The 17,757-nt window shown below is 33.3% G+C and overlaps 1 protein-coding gene across 8 annotated transcripts in view; it reads right to left on the bottom strand.

Annotated features, from left to right (window-relative positions):
* LOC143200829 (uncharacterized) overlaps positions 1–16,637 on the bottom strand; it is a 205,005-nt gene extending 188,368 nt beyond the window's left edge. For 5 of the 8 annotated variants that reach the window (XM_076411547.1, XM_076411548.1, XM_076411549.1 and 2 more), the window contains exon 1: positions 16,333–16,637. The gene's annotated coding sequence lies outside the window, so the exon portion shown is untranslated. Of the gene's footprint in view, positions 1–16,328 lie in introns of all 8 variants that reach the window. The other 3 variants (XM_076411550.1, XM_076411552.1, XM_076411555.1) reach the window with 1 other exon arrangement.
* Between the last annotated feature and the right edge of the window lie 1,120 nt (positions 16,638–17,757).

Genomic DNA, 17,757 nt, shown 5'->3' with positions numbered 1-17,757 from the left:
AAAATTGACGAATCCTTTATTTGGTTACCTATATGTGCTAAAGTTTTGTCACGCCGTTCAAGCGACCAATCTATTTTTCCTTATAGGTTCCGCTTAAAGAACATCCAGTATTATATACTGAATTTATAGAATATATATATATATATATTAAGAGCTGAAATATATATATATATATATATATATACTGAGTCCAGTATATATGAGCCTGTCTTTAGAGTAAACTAGAGAATTAGGGTAAAGCAACGCAACAGTATAACAAATTATAGTCCCTATCAAACAACGCCTTTGATCCCCCGACTGCGATTCAACGGACCTCCCCAGATCGGCGAATATTCCGTGTCCGCTCCCTCCGTGCCGCTACCCCATCGATTTTTCACACACACACACACGTTCACTCATACATACACTCTCTGGCGTACAAAGAAGTGACGCGGCCGAAGAACCGACGTTTTCTGGACGGGTAGTAGACAAGAGCATGCCCGCAGAGCAAGAGCCGGTTACGGCACGAGGACGCGGGTGCGACAAGGACGGGCGGCTACAAGAATGCAGACGTGGCAAAGAAACGCGGAGGCCTTTTGCGGCCTCGTCATAGCCGGGAGAAACGAACGAAGGAAATAAAAAGGTTTATTTTGACGCCCTTCCGAGGAAGGGGACGGGAACCGTGCCTTGTTCGCCAGTATTTTCAAGCAATACTTGGAAACAACACTTCCAGGAAATGAGAGAGAGCGGGACGGGGAGAGAATAGAGAGTCAGGAACCGACCTGCAACTTGGGAAAAACTTAATAAAGTTCAAAGTTCAAAATGAAATTAAAATAATATTAACATCAAACGTAACAATTGTTGAACAGATTTTAAAACGGATGTTTTAACGAACAAAGAAATAAAAGAACGACAAAACTAAATTAATTTACGAAGGCATTAAGGTAGAAATGCATGCCCTCGCATAACTAGAAAAATATGACAACTACCTAAACTTCCCGACTGGTGATGATGACTGATACCTTCTTTAAAAGAAAAGAATGTAAGAAAAACTTTATTTGATTCAACGTATTAATAAATCAGTTTAACAACGTTCTTTCATCCAAATCATCTATCCTCTCAGTACAAAATATTCACTATTTTCTCGTTATATCGTCCATTTTGTCCATTAGATCGTCGAACACAAACATTATTCAATAAATCTGGTTTCACTGCTTGCCAAATTCACTGTATTCGCCATAATTTCGTAAAGTCTTTGCGGTAAATTCACTTCCATAATCGCCAATTATTGACTAACACTATCAGCATTACCTTTCTTGAACTTCTACTTTCACAATTCAACGTATAGTGCTATTCACTTGCACTTCTGATTTGTACGAAAAGAAATACTTTTATTTCTTAGTAAATAAAATACAAACATTCAATAAAACATTATAATGATGATCACTATCCTGACAATATGCAAGGTAATACAAAGTCAACATACAACATACGTCATCAAGATAGTCTTCGAAAGACTAAGAAACTAATGATTTTCAGTAAAGGCGCCGGCCTTTACCAGATGCCCTCTACGTAATTTGTCAATAATTCCGATCTGGATTTTCTTACAAAAATCCTTAACAACTGTCAAAAAAAATGATTCTTTCATATTGCGAAAGTCGACAAGAGGAAAGACATAACATAAAGTAATAAATCGGGCAGCCAAAACGCTTGAACTGGAACAACTTTTCATATGTTTCACGATATCTTTGTACAATTAGTTTGTCAAATTAAAATATTAACCATGTAGAGAAAAGAACTGCCTCCAAACTGAAGGAAAAAAACAAAACTTCGGAAAAAGCGTATTGACGGATAAAATAATTACAAAATAGTCTAGTTTAACCTTTCAACAAATAAAACGAATGATAGGAAAGCTGATGGGAATGGGAGAATTGCTCTCAACCAAGACCCAAAATATGAGTCTGTGATTGCTAAAAAGTAAAACATATTTAAGAGAATCTTTTGCCCCTGTAAATATTTAAGAGAATCCAACATGAATATTTTTCCAGTATAATTCACAATAAATGTGTTTGGATGATATCCAAATGCGACCATTTATAGCACATTTAAGACATGACCTGTTCGAGAATGTACATACATATGTACACAGTATTATGAACATAATCGCAAACTCATTAGTGAATGACTGAAATTAATCACATTAACGTACTAAATCTTTGTTAATTATTACTAACATATATAAAAATACTAATTTCAATGAATTTCCTCCATCAATGTATAAAATAATAAAGCATCATATTATACAAAAAACAGAGTAGATCAGATTCAGAATCAAGCAATTGTATTGGTTTGTCAGAAGATAGTCTCAACTTGGCCTAAAATCAAAGAAAATGGTTTCTGTAAATCATAAAGCCAAAATAAAATAAATACTGTTTAAAATTATTTTACAGCTATTTATAACCAAAACCACTCGTCGATTATATTAAAAAAACACATTTCAACCAAACAAATACCGTTGGTGTAACACAATTTAACAAATAACTCAACTTTATTTACCAAAGATAACTCGGCTAGGTATCGACGGCAAGATGAAACATGAAAACGCAAATAATTTTATGGATATCCAACGTATTTGAAAGTGATTAGTCTTTCTACAGATCAAAGGCGTCTAACCACATTCATATTAAAATAAATTGCCCTTACTTATACCGATTATATGGTAATATATCCGATTAAATGAATCTCCAATGATTTATAGCCATATAATGTTTTTTGCGTAGGCGATTTTCAATACCTCACAAACATATTTCTAAATTTAATTCCTGATTTATATATAGGTTATAACCCACATTAAAAAAAAAACATTAAAAATGTTTGAGATGTTTGATATATATAAGATCGAATTTATGTTAATTAACAAAGAGCAAAAAAATAACACAGTAACAAAAATATATACACAAACACACGTTTAAATCTGTGATTCTTTTAAACATTTTGAAATTTTTATGATAAATAATTATAGCTATAACAGATATTATTTTATAAGTCATAAAATATAATAAATAGAAAGTACAACGGTATCATAACCACTGTCCTTCTGAAGAAGGCTATTGTTATTAAGATAAACATGCAATTGAAAACGGATGGAGCTTAACAACATTTGCTATAATAAAAGTTTATAATTTAAACACAGATTAACAAATGAAAACAGTACCTACGTAAACAAAACAATGAAAAAAGAATTGATCCCATTTACGCAAAAAAAAATATCGATGGGAATATCGTACAAACAACCGATTCATAAAGCCAATCGTGACTAAACAAAATGCTGAATGATCGTGAAATGTCAGTTTTCGATTTAAATTCATCCCATAAAATCTCCCCGGGTAATAGACCACAAAAAAAGTGTAATATCGATTCAAAAGAGTGGAGATAATTGATATATTTTGAATAGGGTTTCATGTTCTGTTATCTATCTAATAAGTATAGTATATCTGAGGTTAGAATATCTGACGGAGGTGTTTTTTTTATTTAACAAAAACAGCAATTGCGATGCAGCTAGAGAGCATCGTATGAATCATTCACATTCAAGAAGTTTAGTTGATGACCTAGAAAAATCATCACCTTGGTTCATTTCAGTGTAAATGGTTGATTAATAAGTTAGAGTTACAGTGAATGCTTTATTACTTCCAAGTCGAGTCGAGCTGAAATCGTCAGTCTGTGAATCGCTAGTACTAACAATACAACCAAATAATAGGGCACCAAAGGCAGTTTACGACGTTTACAATATGGACGACGAGAGAACAAGTTTATTAACACTGACATGTGCGACATTTCATAGGAAAACTGTTATTTTATGTAAATATATATCAAATAACAGTTAGGTTTTACACCGATTTACACTTAACATTTTTATCATATAGATATCGGACGTACCAAAATATAGACAAACAAATGATGATACGGAATATGGGAATAATAGACTTCAAGAAACCATTTCTAGTCGTGTGAAGAACATGGGAATGATCCAACAGCTTGGATATTTGGTACCGTATGAATTGAAACCAAGGGACATTCAATGGTGATTGGTCACTCAAATATTAAAATGGGAAGCGCTTCCTCACCCGCCGTATTCCCCAGACCTTGCACCTTCTGATTTTATATTCTCTATGTCTAATGGTTTTAGTAAAATATCTTTAACGGAAAAAGCACAGAATCTAACGACCAAACTCAAGATTCCCGTTAGAGAAATACCGAATTTTAAGTCATCATAACGAGTCGAACAACACCCACAACATCCCCTGTATTAAGCAAGTTGTTTCCAGTAACCGACGTTGGCGATCGGTGAAAACAACATTCTACCGTATTCTTGTTTTACAAACAAAAATCGGTACCCACGCAGGTAACAACGAGAACCCGGTCCCCTCGACGCCAGCACCCGAGACATTTTAAAGCGGTCTCTAATCGACATCGAAATTGATTGAGGCGAAGCGACCGCTCGAAAAAAAAATAAACCCGCTTCAACGTCAGTTAAGAGTCAATTAGTATCGCGGACAAACAAGATATTATCTCCGCCGTGCGTAGGACATGCCAAACAATTATTTATTTTGGAGGTACGTCCGTCTCTGTTTAGTCCGTCGCTATCTCTGTTTACGGGTACTCGGCCGGTGAATTATTAACGTTCTCGATACAACTGTTTAGCGGTTTATTATGAGACAGAATACATCCATAAATTACCATACATCAACTTATGGTTCGTTATTAATCGACTCACGTCACGGTGACAACGATCTGAAAAATATTCTTTCTATTATTCCTGTAGCGATCGGCAGGCATTCACACATATCCGGGATATTGTCGATAATAATCTACGTGTTATACAACTTCGGAGACGTAGTAAATGTGGCGCTCTTGGAACACCTTTATGCGATCCATGTTATATTAGGACTTAAACCAACTTATTAAGACCATCTTAAATTTAGTGCCATAAAACAAGAACATATTATTTTGATTTTCTTTAAATATTCCAAATATTCCAGTGCCAAGACAAGTGGCATTATTTTAAAAAAGAACATTTGTACATTACAAAGCACTATTCTTAACATGAAGTACTAAAGACTAAAATAAAAGATAAAGTATAAAAGATAAAAATTTAATAAACAATATAATACAAAAATAAAATAAATAAAAATAGAGCAAACTATCGTTAATGTGAATTAATTCATAATATATATAACTATAATTAATTTGACAATAATTTTTTAAGCACTAAAAAGCAATTATTTTTCAGTTAGAAGAAAAACATTTGCAGTTTCAGTCTGCTTTCCGAGGAGGAGGTATTCAAATATCTGGATATGATGGGAACATTCTCTTCTTATTACCATTTGTCTCCTTGTCTTCGTCCCATAAATTAATATCAGTTGGAGCACAAAATGTCGGGAGTCGTCACTTTCAATGAGTTCACAACATCCAAGAACGCAATGACAAAAAAATATAGGCATTCGATCGCAATTATTCCCCATATACACTTGCGGGAACATCGTCATCTTGATCATTGGAACAAAACAGATGGTTCCTACAAATTTGAATAGTTTCTTGGTTAAGAACATATCAGAGGCCATATGCAAATTTAAGACAGGTTCTTGTAGTGTACCTGTTTTAGCAACATACATATTACCACGAATAAAATTTCAACATAGCCTCAAATGCCAACATAAATATAATAAATATTTACAGTAATCTCAAAAGGTATCTCTCCATAAAATGAGAACACTCACAGATAAACAAAAACAATCCACTTACATCTGAACGCTGTATGTGATACTGTATAAATAAAAAGGATAATTAATTGAACTCTCTCCAATTTTAACAACAATATTTATCTCAAATCAATAAATAACATTTGATTGTAAATGTTGATACCGAATTAATTTTCATAGAGTTCATGACGGAAGTCCGAAAATGAAGAAGTGGAGACTCAAGACTTAGAGTATATTATTTGAGGCACTGTCTAACCAGTGACCAATCCCAAGATCTCAGAAAGCATAAGATTACTGGACGAATGAAATTATGATTTCAATTCAGACATTGAATACAATAGATTCCGTGATCCAAAATTGGTACAACCTCAAAATCATTAACAAAAACGGCGACCCAATTAAAAAGAAGCAATAACAATCCACTCAAACTAAACAATGGTGCATGTGACATTGTACGACTACAATCGATAATTAAATCATCCACTTTTGAAATCAGTATTCACGATGAGATTAAGACAGCCATCACAATTATGTTGCATTCAAAATTCCTTGGCAGTACAGAAAATATACACTCGTCAGTTAAAATATAACCATAAAATTTGCAAAGAATAAACAGAACCTGATGAAGATTACCGAAACGCGCATGCGCAGAACGAGCTAATCATATAGGACTTCTGATTGACTTCCGTGTAGCCTGATACAGAAGCCAACACAACCAAACGAATGATAAACTAACCTAACAGTATACTGAACAAATCAATTAAAATAATTTCTTAATCGCGCACAATTTGTCACAATTAAAAATATTTATGTAAATGAACTCGAAAATAATATTGAAAAAAAGGCAGAATAACGACGGGGAATCGCCAAACAGACACCGCTAATCACGCGAACCCATTAACTAGCGATTTAATGGGCATATAAAATCTCGAAATGCGGTAAAGCCAACGGGTCTTTTTTTCGCTTCGGGCCGAAAAGTATACGTTGTTTCCAGATCGTAAAATGAACGCGAATTTATGACTAGTTAGAATTGAATTTTGAATTTGAATTGTTTAGAATAGGCTGAATGGTCGGACGGTCGAAAGTAATCTAAACAAATAAATCATTGGAAGAGATATTTTTAGATTAATTATGGTGCGATTTGTTACAGGTTCAATCGTGCGGTGCGGCGGTTAAGATATTTTATGAAATTTTCTCGTTTTGTTACTTCATTATCACTAACACATCGTTCGATAAATTTCCGATCTGACCAGGAAATGTTCTTGTTAGAAACTCAATGTTATTCTCACTTTCATTGAAGAGTAATACAAGTTTTGATTTCTGTAGTCTCTGAACCTTTTTTATTTCACTTTAACAATTGTATTTTGAGGATAAGCAAGGTGACGTGTTGGATCTACCGATGCGCTAACAATACTGACGATCTTTGATGGAATTACCAGAAATACAGCAGTAGAGCTTCTATAACTTTCGAAGCCATATTACCAAAATATGTGTTTTCCAGCTTTCGGATTTCTTTGACTCACATTTTAGTTTTTTTTTAAATCACACCACTTTTACTATTGAGAATTCAAAACTAATATGTAAAATAAATGATTTTGATGTTCTCGCGCTTAAATTTTCTGAAAACCTTTATTCCCTAAAAACACAACATGATATTGCAAAACAAAAATGTATAAGGAAAGAACGAGCAGAACTTTATATGAGGCTCAAGAAAATATGGTGGTTGCTTGGACAACAATCCGAATTATCAATGTACAACAAGTTATTACTAGATAAACAAATTTTGAAGCCGTAATCATAGGGTTTCGCAAAGAAAACCAATATTAAGATGATTCAAACCTACAAAATAAAGTTTCTTCGCAGTATTGTTAGTGCCTCATGATATATCAGAAATGACGGCATCCAAAAAGACATAAGCGTATAAAGACAAGATTTTAAAACACCAAATGAGATTTAAAGACACCAGTGACTAAATATAGGTCTGAAATCTTACATCTGGACATAAAGGATAACATTAATGAAAAATACTTGATAGTAAATCATTAGTTCTAATATGTGCCATGTGTTCTTCAAATAAAAAAAGGTGGTTTAGATTACAGAAATAAAGAGATAGATATGGAAGTTAAATGGAAGCAATCGTGATCATGTTCTACGATTTATTGCTTTTAGTTGTGTATTTATTGTGTTTGTATACAATTTTAACGACATTTGTTGTTATAAAGTCTTTTTATAGGATATACGATCAAAATAATTTTGTTAAATGTTAGTAAAATGTAAAAACGAAACAAAAGTGTTGTGTTCCAGGATGGGTCAAATAATGTGCGTTATTTTCCAAAAGATCCTGTTCTAGCCTAGAAAAGGTTCTTAAAACTAAACAATAATAAACTTAAGGACATCTCTTATGATCTCTATGAGTACAGGAACGTTTATTCTTTGCACTTAAACCGGAATTTTACATATACTTTCATATTAAATGTTGCAGAAATTGAAAATGTATCATTAATATTGAATGAAGACATGATTTACATACAGAACAAAAATTTCAGTACATTCCCATTAAAAATTATATTATTGTCCTAATAAAAAATATGTCACATTTGTTAAACATCAACAGATTGGATTGTCAGATTAGATAAGATTTTTTGATGTTTTTGATTGCAATAGGTTTAGTATTCAAAGGTCACATATGCAAAATCTCATTAAATATTATAAGATATTGATGATGATTTCTAATATTAAAAGTAAACCGTCTTGGACAGATCAAGCTAAGCAGCCCTTGGCTCCCTAACAGTGCTTTACTAAAGAATAAAAGAACATATATATGAGAGATCGACTTCTAAGTATCTTTATCCTATGGTTTTAAGGTTTACCTTTTGTCTAATTATTTGGGAATTAAGAATTGAGAGTAGCCTTATTTTAATTTTTTTGGAGTTTATATTTCACAAATGATCAATTTTTATAAAAAATATCAAAATTATTTCACATTATTGTAAAAAACGTTGATACTGAAAACGTAAGAAACAAAAACTTTCTTCTGGTACTTCTTCCAAATAAACAAATACACGGACGAAACCTAAAATAAATTAATATTATTTGAGTGCCTTTGAAGTAAGAAACTCATACAATCCATCGACGATGGCCCTCATTCTGCGAGTTCCGCATCTACAAACGCCAAACAGAAAAGCAAACTGTACCTAAACGCAGATAAGTCGATCGCTGTTTGCTTAGATAAGACCAGCCCGGGTTTACCGAGCAAATAAATACGAGAATAATATTTGAATAAATTATTTTTATCTCTCGCGCCTTGATACATCACAGGCGAACGTCTTATCGAAAGTGTTCGTCGATTCTTCCCCCGTTTTTTAACCGTCTCATAACCGAAACAAGACAATAAACTCGTCAGATAACAAGGATCATGTTAATACCACACAATCGGATACAGTTAATGTTGATAAGAAACAGTAATAAACAATAAATCTTAAACAAACTAGTACTTTCTCCAAAATACCAACAAGATAAATAGTATGGAGTGTATAGAGTTGACACATTTCTCTTAAAATGTTAATATCACGTAATTTTTTTTAAATGTATAAAATACTAAAAAATATTGTTTATTATTGGTAATTCAAAGTAAAATATGGTATCTTTGACAGATTAACCTCTACTGTAGATTCATTTGGTTTAGTTCTTTTCGTGGATTTGGAAACGATACAATGTACAATGTACTGAATATTGGCAACAAAAGCGTAACATAAAATTACACAAGTGATATCACCAACAAAGAACTGCACGATGACCTCGAAATCAAATAAATCTACGCAGTTATTCAAGCTTCGCCAAGCATGGGAAAAGGTTACTAAATAACAGCAACGAGGAAGCAACACGCAGGAATTCAGCAAATTGTAGCAAAACAAACCACATTAAATTAGCATTAAATGTAACATCAAAAACATGAAGGAAAGAAATTATTATATCCAAAATATATAAATTACTATGGACTCAAATTACAATCTTAAGTGGAATCAGGAAATATGTTGTTTCAACAGTAACACTCAACTACAAGTTGCAAAATCAATGCCATACTGAAAACGTATCGCTTAAATGGCCCACGTATTCAGATACGGATCCCTGTACTTATTTACTAATAATTGATTGAACCAAAAAAATACACCGATAAATATTCTGTTGATTAAATTTTTAGAGTGATACGACCACTTGAACTCAATATATTTTTCATATAACACAAACTTTAAATGTTACAACTGAAACTGAAAAATTAAGGTGGCGAGAATTAATTAAGAATCGTGGCGGGCATATCTTAGTCACTGAAACGTCAATAGTGAGCCTTAGATCAAATTAAAAAAATAATTTCCGTAATAACTCACGCACAACTTGTTTTATTCCATTTCAACATGGACAAGCACTTATTGAAAATATACCCTTCGAATCTCATTACTCTTAAGGCACTTCAGAAACTTGCTGTTTATCAACCATTCTATTTAAAAACTTTATCTATCAATAATCCGCTTCTGTATTCGATAATATTGTTTCCGACAAGTTCGGAGATACAATTTTGATAACATTTTGGTTTAAACATTTCAAATATATTTTAAACTGGATAAAAACAAATACTAACTTACTGAATTATCGAGCAAAATTGATTTGATAGATTCAGCATAATTTATGGAACTTTACTTAATAGCCTTGTTACAAAATGAGTTATATTGATAACTGATCACACTTCAGAATTACAAAGTACTTGAATTGATAAAATCTGCAGGTTTTATTCGCATTTTTATGATAGATATCGACGAAATTTAAAGCTAAATAGTTTAAGATTATTATTATAATGTATACTAGGTTGTTGAATCAATTCATGCAGCACCATATTAAACATCAACGTATCATTGTTTAGGAAGTTGTGTGAGTACCACATTAGCAACAGTGAAACAAACCTCTTCGAGTGTTGTTACAGATTTTGTATATTGGTGCAAAAAACGTTTTGATTGTAGATCTAGAGTGAAACGTACGTCTTAAAGTTTAAATTCTTACTCCAAGAAGGGCATTCAACAAGGTCAATTTTGGTTTAATGTCAATGGCAAACAATATTGGACGCTTTAGCGGTTAACGAATGAAGTGTTTCCAGATCCAGTAAATCAGACATTTATTAGTGGTGAGAAAATATAACAGGAGGGAAAATTACTATCACACTAATTGACTGAAAATAACATTTTGAGTCGCGATTTGGTTGCCTGCTAGGCAAAAAAAAAGAGTTATTTGTAGCGTATTGTCATTAGCGATGACGAATAGTTCATTACGACAATCTCAAGCGCAAAAGGTATGGATTAGTCCAGGAGAGCCATCTACATCGAGACAGAAGTGGCATATTCATGGTCATAAAATCTTGCTGTGCATATGGTGAACGAAAATGTTACTGCAGATGTCTACCGACTTCAAACAAACTGAACAAGGTATTGTTACAAAAAAAAACCAGCAATAACAGACGCTAAGTCATCCTCTGCATGACAACTCTCGGCGACACGTTGCAAGAATTGTCTTTTAGGGACGGAAACCCTAGATTACATTACGGTGGACGCTGAGTAACACGCGACATTCTTTGGATTGGAACACTTGGAGTAGTGCAAGTTGTCTCTCGGAGACGTACTTGTACTGTGCACCAAAAAGGCAGACTGATTGGACCAGCATTTTATACAGAGTCGGTTTCTGGGGGATTGGAAGTTTACTTTTTCTGCAGAGTTGTGGATATAGGAGGCTATACACGCCATTGCCTTTGCAGATAGTGTGTTGGATTCGGGCTGACCACTGGAATCTGCAGTCGAATTGAAGATCGAGGTATAACACGTTCTGGAATCAGGAGATAAAAACTTTGTCAATTTGAAGGCGATATGCACGGAACTCCTTCCGGCGAAGGAACAGTATAGCCTGAGTTTTACTCCTATTTTCTCAATCAATCTTTATCAACTATATAACCATCCAGCCTTCATTTAAATACAATAATAATTTTATTTATCGTTAACCAGATATATTTTAAGATTATTATTCGTTGAAACTTCAACAAAAGAAGTTTTAACTTTCAAAAGGCTTGAACAAGCATCGAAAGACTTAGAAAATCAAAAAAGTCACTCAAAAATACCTAATAATTGACAAAATAACGTAAATGTAGTCAAAATTATTTTACTATGATTTACTATTTATCAATCAAAATGTTGTTCTGTTTACCCTATTACATTAATAAATAAACTTGAAAAATAGTTCCAAAATGCTGCTATAATAACATAAAATATATCGTTATTTTCAATCAAAACATACAATCATATATATTACATATAAATCTATGTAAGCATGAATTCGCCACATTATTTTCAAAATCGCGGCTAGGACGCCATAGTCATATCATTAAAAATCAATCGCATGAAACTAGTATGAATGAAACTACCATCTGAAACAGTCGATAGTTCCCAACGCCATTCATAATACATCCAAGGTCCTAAAACAAAGAGCAGAAACGGCCAGCAAAAAGAAATTAAATTTAGCGAATTGCAAATGAGAATTTTTGACGACAAAATTTAATCCACCATAAAAAAAACTCCCCCGTCCACGAACAAAGAAATAAAACATGCGAAAAACGCGATGGCAGTTATTGTTATTCCCCTTCGAAATGAGAGGAAAAAACCCAGAGAGAGAAAACAGCGCTCCCTTAAACAACTGGGCTTCTAATTAATCGATCCGAAAGCGCCGACACGCATTTTCTCCTGATGGGAAATATAATTTGAGCAGAGGGAACATGGGGGAGGGGGGTGTGCAGAGCGTAAATGAAGATTCGTCGGAAATATTTCATTTCAGTGGGGTGTCTAATTAAAGAGATCCTACGTCGTTCCAACCTCCCCCGGATCCCCGCCCCGACGCATTCCGGAATTAACGTCCTTTCTTCGGTTTGCGAGCGGAACACGGGAGAGTGGGAGAGAGAATGGAGAAGACGAGGGTGGATGGACCCGGAGCGATCAACAAAGAATGTCCACGAATGGCGCGCGTCTGCGGTTGTCCTATGGCGACGGTATGTCGACGACACGATAGAAATTCCGGCTCTGCATTAAGGACCATTAAGTGATTATTACATCCTAAAGGCTCCATAATTAAAAATCCTTATATATTAAACCAGGAATTTCAGGTCTACATGTTTATTTTAAAAGGATTTACAACAGATGGTGCGGGAAGTTTTACTTATTTCAGGAAGAAGGTCATCGAGAGCTGTGTGAAGCTTATGGCGATCATGCTCCATCGATTTCAACATGTCGATACTGGTTTCGAAGTTTTAAAATTGGTGATTTTGACGCCGAAGATAAAGAGCGTTTTAGACAGGCAAAAAAGTTTGAAAACGAGGATTCGGAGGCATTACTCGATGATGATTCGTGTAAAACGCAAGAAGCGTGAGAGAAGAAACTATTTTTAGTAGCTTGGAGAACATGGGGATGATCCAATTGTTTGTGCCGTATGAATTTAAACCAAAAGCTTTAACGGCAAAATCGGAGAGGTCTTTTGCATCGTATTGTTACTGGTGATAAAAAGTTAATCCATTACAATAATCCAACGCCAAAAAAAATAGAATCATCTGGCAACGCATGACATGTATTTGGCACTATCGGCTTGGTGTGGAATACTATGAACTGCAAAAACCTAATGAAACGATCAATGGGGATCGCTAGCTTGGAACTGTTTAACTTAATGTTTCCATTAAAATGCTGCCGTGCTACCCCATCCGCTATATTCTCCCGACCTTGCTTCTTCTGATAACCACCGTTTCCAACATTTGAGTCAGCGCATTACTGCTTATGAAGATACCAAAAAAAGGGGCCGATTCGCGGGTAGCCTCGATCCTTTGAAATGGTTCTACCGATGGACAAACTTTGGATAAAATACATTGTATGGAAATTTTCCAATAAAGCTTAAAATAAAAAAATCGTTTAAAACTAATTTATAGGCCTAATTAGAGGTGTCGGTCACCGAGAAAACTATCGTTTTTTTTTCGCAAAATATATCTATATTCTTAATAAAACCTTACAAAAAAAATAAGGACCAATTTAAACAGTTTATAAACAAACTTATTAAATGGTTTTTTATAATGTTTAAGAAATATCATTGATTTTTTTGAAAAAATATCGAAAATATCGATATATCGGTCAAAAATCGATGTTTTTTCGGTATCCCTAGGTCCAATGGATCAACTGCTAAGCTGTGCGATGGTTACTTGAGACTTTCAACTGGGTTTTTGGTCCAATAAATATTATAATTGATTACCTTCGAAATTTTTTGACCGTTCTTGGTTATTGTAACAAAATCACCACCTCCAAATCGTTGAAACCAAAACCGCCAATTGGGATATATTAGAGCAACATTAGTCTCTGTATACACACACTGAATAACTCAAGAACAATAATTGGAAACCGTTTTGTGTAGAGAAATGTCAAAGCCATCGACTCTAACAATTAAGTTAGATTTTTATTGAACAGTTGTACATTCCATAACCATAAGATCATAGTGAAAATGTCATGATTATATTTAATGTAATATAATAATTTTAAAGAAACAGCAAATTATGTATTTTTATCAGTAATCGATGAGATCTGTCTTTACAGTCAATTTTTTAGGATGAAAAAAGAACAAATTACTTCCATCCAGTTTATTCGCCTGAATTAGCTCCGTCAGACTTACGAAAATATTTATTTAATGGAAAAAAATATTCAAACGAAACAAGAATTCAACAAGAAAGGTTCCAATCACCCAACTTCCTTTTGCTTCTAATTAAATGTCTAATTAAAATTCTTCTTTCACATTCGTTTACCTTCTCTGCCATCCTTCAAACTATGTCTTATGTTCCTCATGCTCCTACTCCCATTTCTTTTATAATTTTCGACGTTACGTTTCATAATAATTCCATATTTTACATCACTACCCAAATATGAACAAATATTTTCTTCTACTTTCCCTCTATAGTAATTTATTCCTTCCACTTGCCTCTGTATTATTTTTTAGGTGCTCTATTTCGTTACAAATACTTTAACAGGCTTTCAACTAGAATATTCTACTTCCCTCTATAACAATTTTGTGTTTTTCTTTTCAATATTTCTCGCTCTATTTGTTTTTCCTTTATTTATTCTCCGTTTTCGTCAAATGATCATGCTTGACGACAGTACGTATTTACACCACCACTTTCTTACTTTTCAAAAACGGAATAACCATTATTTACTAATTAACAATTAATAGCTATCTAATATTCAAGATATATTGTCGTGCTTTCTCCTAGAAGTTTAATAAGGTTACATTTTTTTTGTTAATAAGATTATATCATATTTTACCATCGTATAAATAAATAAGTGTTAATACAATGAATTAATGCAAAGATGTCATGAATGGGGCACCTATGTACTTAAAGTCGCCATAACAGAGACCGTCGGCTCAAATTACCCCATTATGATGACGTGCTATCGTGAGAATCGAAGCGAATCCACGACCAACAATTGAACACAGTTATAATCCGTACATAATGCTATACCTTTCAATTCAAGTCCCTACTGAATAAACCGTGTTTATAAAATAACATTATATATTGTCTAAATTATTTGTATCGTTTAACATATCCTATGAAATACGTCAAATGAATCGCAACTCAATCGAAGCCTCAAACCACTGAAGTATCGAAATATAAAAGCTGTCGAATCGGGTGTGACCACCAAACTGTCACAATCAATCACGCCGAAAACATTCCGTCATCTCTTGACAGATAAATGTTGATCCTCGTTGACTTTTAATTTACTGTCAACGCCACGAAAATTTAGCTGGTTCTCATATATTTTTATTATTCGTAAATCAAATCGATCTACGTGTAAATCGTCAGGTCATCTTTTTTATAACATGTTAAATCAGCATAAACTATTTATTAACCGTGCTTATTCGATTGAAATTCAACTCAAACAGAAATACGCGAAGAAAGCCTACTCGCTAATATATCATACAATTATTGATCCAACCATATATTTAAGACTGACGTTTATTCTATTACGTGTACAATTAGAACAGAGCAATATAAATTTATATTACACAAAGCCTTGGGATATGTTAATAAAACAGGGTATTTATTTACAGCAAATAGCACACAACAAATATTTATCATGAAATGTTAATAGTGTAAACTAATATACATTACTTTTATGTTTGACCGGAGATTTATTTTTAATGGGTTAACGAACAATTTTATGATTTAAGGGCAAAAAAAACAGAAAAAAGGATCTGTCAAGCCACAATTACAAGATGGCTTCCTCGGGATCGAATGTAACGTAAGCATTTTAGCCTCTGCCGACAAAGAAGAAAATATGTCTGGATGATGCGTCAGAGTGTAATGGAATGCTATACGTTGGTTTCGCTCCGGTGTAGGTGCGAGAGAGACCACTGCCGTTGGCAAAAAATCTCCCGGACGCGTAAATAAAGAGTCCGGTACGGGCGGCGATAAAGGGAAAAATGCTTATTCGACCATTTCAACCGCAGTTTAAATCATCGATTTTAATACGGGTGAACTTACCGGCCAGACAGCGATGAAAATGATTCTTGGGGACACTCTCTGTCTCTATACGCGATGCGGCGAATAAAGTTAATCCAGGGTGATAACGGCGACGAAAACACAAAATCAAACACTGAAATCACTAGCACTGGTATCACAAAGCACACAAATCGGCCCGAAATACGGGCTGCGAAATGCCACACCACACAAAAACACAGTGAAAACAAAATTTAAATCCTGTCATTGGCACGGCACTCTTTGCTCGGACATTCTATTCACGAGAGCGAACGCCAAGCGGCAGCCACAGGCACGGTTATCCATACAACGAACCCGACGCGGCGATGCCAAACTTCACGCTAACGTTATCAGGTAATTACTATTAACATATTTAGCAATAGAGAACTTCTCAAAGATTAATATCCAAATACATGCATCAAAATGATATTATTTATCATAATTACATTATTTCCGTGATATAATCAATACAATATAAACAAAATTAGTACTACATTAGTAGATATTAAAAATAGTTTGTTAAAATGGAGTAATAAAACGTTAATAAAATATCAAAATAATTACGTCAAAATTTTCATTAAATTAAGCCGACATTATAAGAATATTTCATTCTAGCAAACATTCTATTATGATTTAAAAAATACAAATGTAGATTCCCAAATAATTTTAAGGATTATGGAGTTATTTATGAAAGGCGCGTACTACCGGCAACGTCGGACAGTTCATCGGTAATTTCCGATTCACCACGAAACTTATCGAATGAACGAACATCCCTAAAAGACGTGTTCGTATTTTCTTGGAACGAAATTTGATTTGTTGAACTTTCAGCTATAATCCACGATTTATCAAAGATTTTGTGAAAAAAAGCAATTTTATTTTCAACCAAATAAAGGATATTAATGTCGAAAGACTTGAACTTGAAATAAATTTAGTATGAGTGTTTAAATTGTAGTCGTAATCTACCATAATGATATAAAACAATAATTAAGATATTTTGTAGAAATTTGTATAATGTAAAATAACAATAGTATATGGAAAAAGTGATAAATTATTTATATTAAATATAATAATGTTGCACATCAGTCATAATAAGTGAAATTTAAAGATAATTTGAATTTTAAAATAGAGTAGAATTCAATCTACAGTGGTTTAAAACAATAATTAAGATGTTTTGTTGAAATTTATATAATATATAATAATAATAGTATATAGAAAGTGATGAATTATTTATGCAGTATATAACAATGTGCAACATATTAATGAGAGAAATTTAACAATAATTTTAATAATTTGCGAATAGATACCGTAATTTAATCCTGATATTGTTTAATATGGAACTTATTATTTATGCAATATGTAAAAGTTCATGGATCAAAGTGACGTTATCTGTTTTCTTTATATAATTTAATATATAAACAAAAAATACAATAA

This window comes from Rhynchophorus ferrugineus, unplaced genomic scaffold (assembly GCF_030347505.1).
Source record: "Rhynchophorus ferrugineus isolate W39M unplaced genomic scaffold, kcgeb_rfMv2 rfM8, whole genome shotgun sequence".
Taxonomy (NCBI): Eukaryota; Metazoa; Arthropoda; class Insecta; order Coleoptera; family Curculionidae; genus Rhynchophorus; species Rhynchophorus ferrugineus.
Note: the sequence above shows the minus strand (reverse complement) of the source record. Positions and strands in the feature narration are given on the sequence as shown.